This window comes from Salvelinus namaycush, chromosome 37 (assembly GCF_016432855.1).
Source record: "Salvelinus namaycush isolate Seneca chromosome 37, SaNama_1.0, whole genome shotgun sequence".
Taxonomy (NCBI): Eukaryota; Metazoa; Chordata; class Actinopteri; order Salmoniformes; family Salmonidae; genus Salvelinus; species Salvelinus namaycush.
In genome coordinates, this window is record NC_052343.1 from 27883256 (window position 1) to 27895426 (window position 12171).

Consider the following 12171-nt stretch of genomic DNA (forward strand, 5'->3'; position numbering starts at 1 on the left):
ATTATTCTCTGTCAGTCAGTCAGACGTAGAAATGAGCCGTCGTGGGAGTTGTCCTTCACTCATCAACTGTGACAGGCCTGGCTACCTTAGCCTGGTTCTGCTTGGCTGAACCTGTTATTTCTATTGTTGCCGGGCAGACAGCACCGAAGCTACCGCATTCCGCCTGGATGAAGCAATGAACTGGGAATGAGTGGATGGCTGTACTGTAGTTAAACTCTCTACAGTCTGGATGAAGCAATGAACTGGGAATGAGTGGATGGCTGTACTGTAGTGAAACTCTCTACAGCCTGGATGAAGCAATGAACTGGGAATGAGTGGATGTCTGTACTGTAGTGAAACTCTCTACAGCTCCTCGTCTCCAGGAATCAGGAACTACTGGAGCGATGCACCCCCAACTCCTTCTGGACACATGGTGTGCGTTCCAAAAGCCACCGCATTCCCTATGAAGGGCACTACTTTTGACTTGGGCCCAAAGAGCTCTGGGAAAAGGAACTGCACTATAAGGAATACTTGCCATTGGGGATGCAGTGATTTCATGGCCTGGAGAGGAAAGGAAGTTGAGATCTCTGATTCATAATAATATGTAGTGTAAAATGGGAAATACCGTCCGACCCTTTGGAGCCTGGAGCTGACAGTAGGAGCTGGTGTGTGATTTACTACTAACCCCTGGCTAGCAATGACTCTGTTGGACAGGTGAACAGAGTTTACAGCAAGCAGAGACACATCCCAGCTAGCGCATAACGTTCTGAGAACCATGTGTTTCTTAACGCTTGGCGAGAGCGTGGGTGTCTTATGGTTATTTTGCAGGCAACCTTCCCACAACGTTCTGGCAATAATGCAGGATAGCTGCTTGGCTTTGGAACATTTAAGGAACTCTAAGGAACTTCTTTAACAAAACGATTCCTAAAAGCTCAAACGTGGTTACATTTCATTTCCATTTTGGTAACGTTGTAGGTACGTTCTCCAACTGATTTGACATCGGCAATGTTCTTAAATAGTTCAGAGAACATTAAGAAGCAACGTTTTTCTGTGGGAATTTCAGTACTTCAAGCATAACGTTTCCTAAAGGTTTCCTCATGGTTCTGTTTAAAGTCATGTTTTCAAATTGTTTTCCGAGAACGTTCAAAAAAGGTTCCGTTTTACCGGTCAAAAAACGTATGGCTTCGTTCCCACAACCAATATGAAACCAATAGTGCTGAGCGATTGACCAAAATATTGGTTATTTTTCAGTTTTTATACAACTAATTGACTGACATCAGTTCAATTATTTGAATTCCATTTCGTTCAGTTTTTTTTCTGTGAGCTCAATGTGCACATTGCACAGTTTCTATAGAGATAAATCAGATCAAGCCTGAACTGTGCGATGTGGTAGTTTCCAACAGGCCAATATTCTACATAGTTTAGTGCAGAAAACTACAATGACCATAACCCATTGCGCACATATCTGTGTTTCTTTTAAACCTGCTACTTAAAAGAGACAGAAGAACTGCAATCGAGAGTAGAGCAGTTACTTAGCGAGGGATCATCACATGGAAATACATGATCTAAGTGATTGATAGTTGGTATTCAGCAGTCATACAGGTATGCCTTACTTACTTTGAAGAACTACTAAAATAGTGATTTTGTCAGACAGCACAGGAGGCAGCAGCTCATAGAGATGAGATGACTTGGAATGAAATAATAAAGTCATCAAATAAAACAAATGTAATATAGACAACAACTAAAATATTTTATTAAAGTACTGTGAATACATGATGGTTAATAAGTGGTGAGCAGTAATGGACAGTCACTACCATCATGGGGCTTTTAGTAATTGTTTTATTCTGTGTTTACATGCACATGGGGCGGCAGACAGCCTAGTGGTTAGAGGGTTGGACATGTAACCAAAAGGTTGCAAGGTCGACTCCCCGAGCTGACAAGGTAAAAATCTGTTGTTCTGCCCCTGAACAAGCCAATTAACCCACTGTTCCTAGGCCGTCATTGAAAATAAGAATTTGTTCTTAACTGAATTGCCTGGTTAAATAAAGGTGAAGTACATTTTAAAAAGCATACACACATTAACTTTTCCCCTCAAGCCTTGCCTTCCCTCTGTCCTTAAGGGCTCCCTGAGCCCCACAGAAGCACAGACATCATTCTGTATGAAACAGCTTCAGAAATTTAACAGGAGCTCTGTAATATAGCTTTATTGTACCCCTAACTTGAAACAATAGGTTTCCATGACAATCCTAAATGGATACGAACTGTATGTTCAGTTTGGAGGAGCAGAGGGTCATTCAGCCTGTCAGTCACAGCATCAGTGGGTGAATCATGACAGTCTAATGTCTTCTTAGAGATAAGGAATGATGAGAGTGGGACTTCTCATGGTGGACACAGTTAAGAGGTGTGAGAGGAAGGAAGAAAAGGAGTAATGAGGGCCTGAGGTATAGTGGGATAGACGGACAGTGGGGTGGAGGGATGAGGGGCTGAGGTATAGTGGGATGGACGGACAGTGGGGTGGAGGGATGGAGGGATGAGGGGCTGAGGTATAATGGGATGGACGGACAATGGGGTGGAGGGATGAGGGGCTGAGGTATAGTGAGATGGACGGACATTGGGGTGGAGGGATGGAGGGATGAGGGGCTGAGGTATAGTGAGATGGACAGACAGTGGGGTGGAGGGATGAGGGGCTGAGGTATAGTGAGATGGACAGACAGTGGGGTGGAGGGATGAGGGGCTGAAGTATAATGGGATGGACGGACAGTGTGGTGGAGGGATGGAGGGATGAGGTATAGTGAGAGTTTGGCAGGGGAGGAGGAACGAGGGGGTAGAGAGATGGAGGAATAGATGGAGGGGTGGAGAGCTGGCAGGGGAGGAGGAACGAGGGGGTAGAGAGATGGAGGAATGGATGGGTGGAGAGCTGGCAGGGGAGGAGGAACGAGGGGGTAGAGAGATGGAGGGATGGATGGAGGGGTGGAGAGCTGGCAGGGGAGGAGGAACGAGGGGGGTAGAGAGATGGAGGGATGGATGGAGGGGTGGAGAGCTGGCAGGGGAGGAGGAACGAGGGGGGTAGAGAGATGGATGGGTGGAGAGCTGGCAGGGGAGGAGGAACGAGGGGGTAGAGAGATGGAGGAATAGATGGAGGGGTGGAGAGCTGGCAGGGGAGGAGGAACGAGGGGGGTAGAGAGAAGGAGGGATGGATGGGTGGAGAGCTGGCAGGGGAGGAGGAACGAGGGGGTAGAGAGATGGAGGAATGGATGGGTGGAGAGCTGGCAGGGGAGGAGGAACGAGGGGGTAAAGAGATGGAGGAATAGATGGAGGGGTGGAGAGCTGGCAGGGGAGGAGGAACGAGGGGGGTAGAGAGATGGATGGGTGGAGAGCTGGCAGGGGAGGAGGAACGAGGGGGTAGAGAGATGGAGGAATAGATGGAGGGGTGGAGAGCTGGCAGGGGAGGAGGAACGAGGGGGGTAGAGAGAAGGAGGGATGGATGGGTGGAGAGCTGGCAGGGGAGGAGGAACGAGGGGGTAGAGAGATGGAGGAATAGATGGAGGGGTGGAGAGCTGGCAGGGGAGGAGGAACGAGGGGGGTAGAGAGAAGGAGGGATGGATGGGTGGAGAGCTGGCAGGGGAGGAGGAACGAGGGGGTAGAGAGATGGAGGAATGGATGGGTGGAGAGCTGGCAGGGGAGGAGGAACGAGGGGGTAAAGAGATGGAGGAATAGATGGAGGGGTGGAGAGCTGGCAGGGGAGGAGGAACGAGGGGGGTAGAGAGATGGATGGGTGGAGAGCTGGCAGGGGAGGAGGAACGAGGGGGTAGAGAGATGGAGGAATAGATGGAGGGGTGGAGAGCTGGCAGGGGAGGAGGAACGAGGGGGGTAGAGAGAAGGAGGGATGGATGGGTGGAGAGCTGGCAGGGGAGGAGGAACGAGGGGGTAGAGAGATGGAGGAATGGATGGGTGGAGAGCTGGCAGGGGAGGAGGAACGAGGGGGTAGAGAGATGGAGGAATAGATGGAGGGGTGGAGAGCTGGCAGGGGAGGAGGAACGAGGGGGTAGAGAGATGGAGGAATGGATGGGTGGAGAGCTGGCAGGGGAGGAGGAACGAGGGGGTAGAGAGATGGAGGAATAGATGGAGGGGTGGAGAGCTGGCAGGGGAGGAGGAACGAGGGGGTAGAGAGATGGAGGAATGGATGGGTGGAGAGCTGGCAGGGGAGGAGGAACGAGGGGGTAGAGAGATGGAGGAATGGATGGGTGGAGAGCTGGCAGGGGAGGAGGAACGAGGGGGTAGAGAGATGGAGGAATAGATGGAGGGGTGGAGAGCTGGCAGGGGAGGAGGAACGAGGGGGTAGAGAGATGGAGGAATGGATGGGTGGAGAGCTGGCAGGGGAGGAGGAACGAGGGGGTAGAGAGATGGAGGAATGGATGGGTGGAGAGCTGGCAGGGGAGGAGGAACGAGGGGGTAGAGAGATGGAGGAATAGATGGAGGGGTGGAGAGCTGGCAGGGGAGGAGGAACGAGGGGGTAGAGAGATGGAGGAATGGATGGGTGGAGAGCTGGCAGGGGAGGAGGAACGAGGGGGTAGAGAGATGAAGGAATAGATGGAGGGGTGGAGAGCTGGCAGGGGAGGAGGAACAAGGGGGTAGAGAGATGGAGGAATAGATGGAGGGGTGGAGAGCTGGCAGGGGAGGAGGAACGAGGGGGTAGAGAGATGGAGGAATAGATGGAGGGGTGGAGGGTCCTGTCTCTCAAGGCCTCCCTCCACGCCTCACTGCCAGCAGTGTAAATCAGCAGGCGGCTCACGGTTGCAATGAGGTAGAAAATAAAATAATAACATAAAAGTGTCAGAGTGAAATAGAGGCTTAGAGAAGTCATTTATGATGAGTTTAAATTCTCCTTCCTCTGCAGTAGATCCACTGACCGGCTCGGATTGTCTGCTGCACACGTCGTTGATCATCCCAGCGCCTCTACCAAGTCACAAATTACTCACATTACCCCACCTGCTGCTCATGTAACACGTATGTAATGACTATCCTAGATTCATGTCATTATCATTCATGGAATGTTTATTGTCCCAGAGCATGTTTTATACACAGGCTAAATGTGTATCCATATTTAGCTGATATGGCGTGGTGAGCCCGGTTCTCAGTACTGTAGAACAGAGATGGTACCAGGTACCGTGTTTATGAAACAGGACGTTGAACTCACTCTAATAGAAGAACCGATGGCAAACAGGAGTTAAAAAGGAGCAAACCTGCGTTTATTGCATTGGTTCTTTCTGCGCTTGATTGAGCTTGTCTGGCGCAATGGAACCAGTGGACGACTCCCAAAGGTGCAAACCCTGCCCATCTGGCACTCCAGGTAGGCTCAATCAAATGCTGTGGAAGAAAGCAAATACTATTTGAACCCAGCTCTGCTCCCAAATCCCCAGTCGTCCATTCACTTGACCTGGGTTCAAGCTCTGACAAACAGAAAATAAATACACAGGGGATAATGGGGAGAATAGGAGACACCTGGTGGGGGGTGGAGACAAACACAAGACAGGTGAAACAGATCAGGGTGTGACACCTGGTGGGGGGTGGAGACAAGCACAAGACAGGTGAAACAGATCAGGGTGTGACACCTGGTGGGGGGCGGAGACAAGCACAAGACAGGTGAAACAGATCAGGGTGTGACACCTGGTGGGGGGCGGAGACAAGCACAAGACAGGTGAAACAGATCAGGGTGTGACACCTGGTGGGGGGCGGAGACAAGCACAAGACAGGTGAAACAGATCAGGGTGTGACACCTGGTGGGGGGTGGAGACAAGCACAAGACAGGTGAAACAGATCAGGGTGTGACACCTGGTGGGGGGCGGAGACAAGCACAAGACAGGTGAAACAGATCAGGGTGTGACACCTGGTGGGGGGCGGAGACAAGCACAAGACAGGTGAAACAGATCAGGGTGTGACACCTGGTGGGGGGCAGAGACAAGCACGAGACAGGTGAAACAGATCAGGGTGTGACACCTGGTGGGGGGCGGAGACAAGCACAAGACAGGTGAAACAGATCAGGGTGTGACACCTGTTGGGGGGCGGAGACAAGCACAAGACAGGTGAAACAGATCAGGGTGTGACACCTGGAGGGGGTGGAGACAAGCACAAGACAGGTGAAACAGATCAGGGTGTGACACCTGGTGGGGGGCGGAGACAAGCACAAGACAGGTGAAACAGATCAGGGTGTGACACCTGGAGGGGGTGGAGACAAGCACAAGACAGGTGAAACAGATCAGGGTGTGACACCTGGTGGGGGGCGGAGACAAGCACAAGACAGGTGAAACAGATCAGGGTGTGACACCTGGTGGGGGGCGGAGACAAGCACAAGACAGGTGAAACAGATCAGGGTGTGACACCTGGAGGGGGTGGAGACAAGCACAAGACAGGTGAAACAGATCAGGGTGTGACACCTGGTGGGGGGCGGAGACAAGCACAAGACAGGTGAAACAGATCAGGGTGTGACACCTGGTGGGGGGCAGAGACAAGCACGAGACAGGTGAAACAGATCAGGGTGTGACACCTGGTGGGGGGCGGAGACAAGCACAAGACAGGTGAAACAGATCAGGGTGTGACACCTGGTGGGGGGCAGAGACAAGCACAAGACAGGTGAAACAGATCAGGGTGTGACACCTGGTGGGGGGCGGAGACAAGCACAAGACAGGTGAAACAGATCAGGGTGTGACACCTGGTGGGGGGCGGAGACAAGCACAAGACAGGTGAAACAGATCAGGGTGTGACAGCCTCTCTATGGGCCTGTCTGTCTGTCTGTCTGTCTGTCTGTCTGTCTGTCTGTCTGTCTGTCTGTCTGTCTGTCTGTCTGTCTGTCTGTCTGTCTGTCTGTCTGTCTGTCTGTCTGTCTGTCTGTCTGTCCGTCTGTCTGTCTGTCCGTCTGTCTGTCTGTCTGTCCGTCTGCCTGTCTGTCTCCTGACCTTGGTCTTGTGTGAGGCAGCAGTCTGCGTGTTGATCCTGTACTCTCCTGTACTGCTAACCCTCTAAATCAACACAAGGTTGTCTTGACAACCAGGGTTTATACTGTGTAGACACCTGCTGAAACCACCCACAGGCTGCGTGCCAAATGGCACCTTATTCTCTGTATAGTGCCCTGCTGTTGTGGTACAAAACGTAGTGTACTATGTAGGGAATATGGTCCCATTTGGGATGCAAACACTGAACGAGGCCAGAGGCCTTTAGTCCAGTCACAGTGTGACAGAGTTAAGCTCAGCCTTTCCACCGGTAATCTAAGCCTCATTCCTGCACTTCCTGTGATCCAGAGTCAGGGGCCTGCGGCCGTCTCACAGCCATGTTGTTATATCTTGACCAGGGCTGTCTCTGGACCTGTGACACTGAGCTAGACCCTTCACAGGTGGTGTTGGTGTCACAGCCCCAAGGCACGTCTTTGAGGGGGGTAAACATTTAAGAGAGAGAGAGAGGTGGTCTGTGCAAGGGATTGACAAGTTGGCAGCTGATAGGTTTAAGATGTGTGTGTGCATACGTGTGTGTGTGGTTCTAGTTTGAGTCAGCATCCCTCACGTCTCTCCTCCCAAGGTATACTGCTCAGCAGGGGGTCACCTGGTATACTGCTCAGCAGGGGGTCACCTCCCCTAGGAATACTGCCCAGCAGGGGGTCACCTCCCCTGGTATACTGCCCAGCAGGGGGTCACCTCCCCTAGGAATACTGCCCAGCAGGGGGTCACCTTCCCTGGTATACTGCCCAGCAGGGGGTCACCTCCCCTGGTATACTGCCCAGCAGGGGGTCACCTCCCCTGGTATACTGCCCAGCAGGGGGTCATCATTCATCCTCTAACTAGGAGAGAGAGGCAGCCTGCACTATGGCAGGCAGTTGTCATATTGCCGCCACACAGACTAACTGGATCACTGGCTAACTGGATCACTGACTGACTGGATCACTGGCTAACTGGATCACTGACTAACTGGATCACTGACTAACTGGATCACTGGCTAACTGGATCACTGGCTGACTGACTGGATCACTGGCTAACTGGATCACTGACTAACTGGATCACTGGCTAACTGGATCACTGGCTGACTGACTGGATCACTGGCTAACTGGATCACTGACTGACTGGATCACTGGCTAACTGGATCACTGGCTAACTGGATCACTGACTAACTAGATCACTGGCTGACTGGATCACTGACTGACTGGATCACTGGCTAACTGGATCACTGGCTGACTGACTGGCTGGCTTACAAACTGACTGGATGACTGACTGGCTGGCTTACTAAGTGACTGGCTGACTGACTGGCTGACTGCATCACTGGCTGACTGGATCACTGGCTGGCTGACTGCATCACTGGCTGACTGACTGGATCACTGGCTGACTGACTGGCTGACTGCATCACTGGCTGACTGACTGGATCACTGGCTGACTGACTGCATCACTGGCTGACTGACTGGCTGACTGCATCACTGGATCACTGGCTGACTGACTGCATCACTGGCTGACTGACTGGATCACTGGCTGACTGACTGGATCACTGGCTGACTGACTGGCTGACTGCATCACTGGCTGGATCACTGCCTGACTGACTGGATCACTGGCTGACTGACTGGCTGACTGCATCACTGGCTGACTGACTGGATCACTGGCTGACTGACTGGATCACTGGCTGACTGACTGGCTGACTGCATCACTGGCTGACAGACTGGATCACTGGCTGACTGACTGGATCACTGGCTGACTGACTGGATCACTGGCTGACTGGATGACTAGATCACTGGCTGACTGGATCACTGGCTGACTGGATGACTAGATCACTGGCTGACTGGATGACTAGATCACTGGCTGACTGACTGGATCACTGGCTGACTGGATCACTGGCTGAGAGGAGAGAGAGAGAGAGAGAGAGAGAGAGAGAGAGAGAGAGAGAGAGAGAGAGAGAGAGAGAGAGAGAGAGACAGGGTAAGGGGAGAGAGAGAGAGAGAGAGAGAGACAGGGTTAGGGGAGAGAGAGAGAGAGAGAGAGAGAGAGAGAGAGAGAGAGAGAGAGAGAGAGAGAGAGAGAGAGAGAGCCCAGATCTTGTGGTGGTAAATAATGTGTGATTGGACGTTGGGATGGCGCGGGGCAGAGCAGGGCCACAATGTGGGAGAGATGTTTATAGCAGGTGGACAAACACCTGTCACTTTGATGAGACTGATTTATCCTGGGAGACATGTCAGCACATAGCTCTCTCTCCCCCGGCCGACAGACGGACAGACAGCCTGGACAGACAGACAGACAGCCTGGACAGGCTACTACTCTACAAGGCCCACATGACAACCCGTCTGTCACAGCCGATACAGTAATGGAGAAAATCAGGAAAACCCAGTCGGAACATTCTCAGGAACAGGAGAACATACGCAGGAAATCCAGAATACTCAAACCAAGATTTTGGGAAAATTAATGTTTTTTTCAACCCTAGTTATGGATGAGACCATGGGTTTCTTCAGGCCAGAGGGGTGAGTGGAGATGGGATCAGGACACAGGGGTGAGTGGAGATGGGATCAGGACACAGGGGTGAGTGGAGATGGGATCAGGACACAGGGGTGAGTGGAGATGGGATCAGGACAGAGGGGTGAGTGGAGATGGGATCAGGACACAGGGGTGAGTGGAGATGGGATCAGGACACAGGGGTGAGTGGAGATGGGATCAGGCCAGAGGGGTGAGTGGAGATGGGATCAGGACACAGGGGTGAGTGGAGATGGGATCAGGACACAGGGGTGAGTGGAGATGGGATCAGGACAGAGGGGTGAGTGGAGATGGGATCAGGACAGAGGGGTGAGTGGAGATGGGATCAGGCCAGAGGGGTGAGTGGAGATGGGATCAGGACACAGGGGTGAGTGGAGATGGGATCAGGACACAGGGGTGAGTGGAGATGGGATCAGGCCAGAGGGGTGAGTGGAGATGGGATCAGGACACAGGGGTGAGTGGAGATGGGATCAGGACACAGGGGTGAGTGGAGATGGGATCAGGACACAGGGGTGAGTGGAGATGGGATCAGGACAGAGGGGTGAGTGGAGATGGGATCAGGACACAGGGGTGAGTGGAGATGGGATCAGGACACAGGGGTGAGTGGAGATGGGATCAGGACACAGGGGTATTTTACAGGGTGTGTGGTGGAAGACTCCAGCATGGTTGAACCAGACTGAATGCAGTGATCATCATTGAGTCAGTGCAGCATTCCATTTGGTATTATTTCAACCAGTACATCTCCCCATAGAGATGTACTAGAGAGCTCATCTCCTATCTTTGCAATGGCCTTCTTCTGTGACATTAATTGTGCCCTCTATCCAACTCAATGCGTCTACCCCCTTTCCCCTCCTCCCTGTGATATACGACCTCCTCCCTAGATGCCGCCTGCAGCTCCCTCCCAGTCAACAGCCAATTAGCACAGGCTCGAGTGAACGCTGATAGCACCAGGGAGCGGTGGGTGCGGCCGCGTGGAAACGAACGACCCCTCTGCTCTTTCAGCGCCAGCGAGCCTCGGAGAATAGCTGAGAATTTACTACCCTGCCACTACCAACACCACCCATCTCACACACACACACACCTGGCCCTGCAGATGGTAATGTACCACTGACTCACAGCACTGTATTCACATCCATTAGGCAGAACAGGAGAGAAATCTCTCTACATCTCTATGAGTTTATGTTGACTTTCTCCACTTGACAAATAGACTGTGTCTTTACATGTGGTAAAGTCATCTGTGCAGAAGTGACATCAGAAAGTGGATGTCCGTCTATGACAACATTTCCACTGTAGCGGAGCGTGTGCATCAGATAGCTAATGTAGGCCTACTCCAGAGGTATCATAGCAACAAGGCGTCCATTTTGGGTTTCAAATCAAAACATACTGTCACTAATATGAAACTATCCTGTACATTCACCAAGTCATCTTCTGACAACTCAGCAGCCAGCAGAGGTAGGCGGCGCCCCAAATGAGACCCTACTCCCTATATAATGCACTACTTCTCTGTATGGCCCCTGGTTAAAAGCAGTGCATGATATAGGGAATAGGATGTCATTTGGGATGTGCCCCATTTGTCTTCCTCCTGAGCTGCATCTGGGGAAGTTGACCTCAATTAATACACACTTCCATTTTAGAAAATGTCTGTGTCCAGATTTAAAGGTTTCAACGTGGGTTTATACGGTAGAAGCTTTAATGGAACGCTGACAGAGGGCCAGTTAGAGAGAGGTATATAGAAGCTTTAATGGAACGCTGACAGAGGGCCATTTCCCTCAGTAAGCCTGCCCTGCCTGGGGATAGCAGCACATAAATATCACTCTGTTATTCCCCGACAGAAAGACTCAATGACGCCGGGCACTGATCTATGACTGAATAACCAGAGCAGAGGAAAAGAGGACCTGGCTGCTCTATGGAGACTACAGCACCTCTCCAACGTGGTGTAGATCACATCTACCCCCAACCACAAGTACATCAAGTAGAGAGAGAACATGAAAGGGCTTCCCAATAGGGGGATTCATTGTGGGACAGTGGCCAGGCTCTCTGGGTGGAACCAGGTTGTACAATTCTGTTAACGTTCTCCAAGTTCCCAGGTTTTCCAGAAATCCAAGTCGAGAAGATTCCCGGAATCAACACGGAATAAACAGGACATTTAGAATCCTTCACCCAGGATGTCTGGGAAACCTGGGGATTTGGGGAAAGTTACCCACATTTTTCAAACTGAAACCTGGCTTGGAGGCCAAGGAGGATATTGTTTGTGATACAAGGATTAACACCAGGACGCTTCCAAAATCCTCTCTGAAATGGTGTCTTGACAAAGACAGATTAAGGAATTCTCCAAGCTTGGTTTTTCTTCTCTTTTGTCTTCTCTCTCTCTCCCCATCATTCCTCAGTGGATGAAACTGTATGTTCGGCTGGTAAAACTTACATTTTATGGTTGCAAGTATTAATTAGTGATATTCTGGTATCATTAGTGCATTTTAGTGCTCTGAAGATTAATGTCAAGGTGGCATTTCTCTATGAAACATTATATCTTGCTACATTGTGATAAAAGAGCCTGTATATTCTGGGCCTATGGCTGTCCAAAGCTGAGGTGTGCGTGAAGTCCACGTCCATTAACAAAATACTTTATTAGCGCCATTAAAGGGAGAGGCAATATTTAGCTTAACTTGCATTTGGCAGCCTAACCCATATCCTAGTCTAC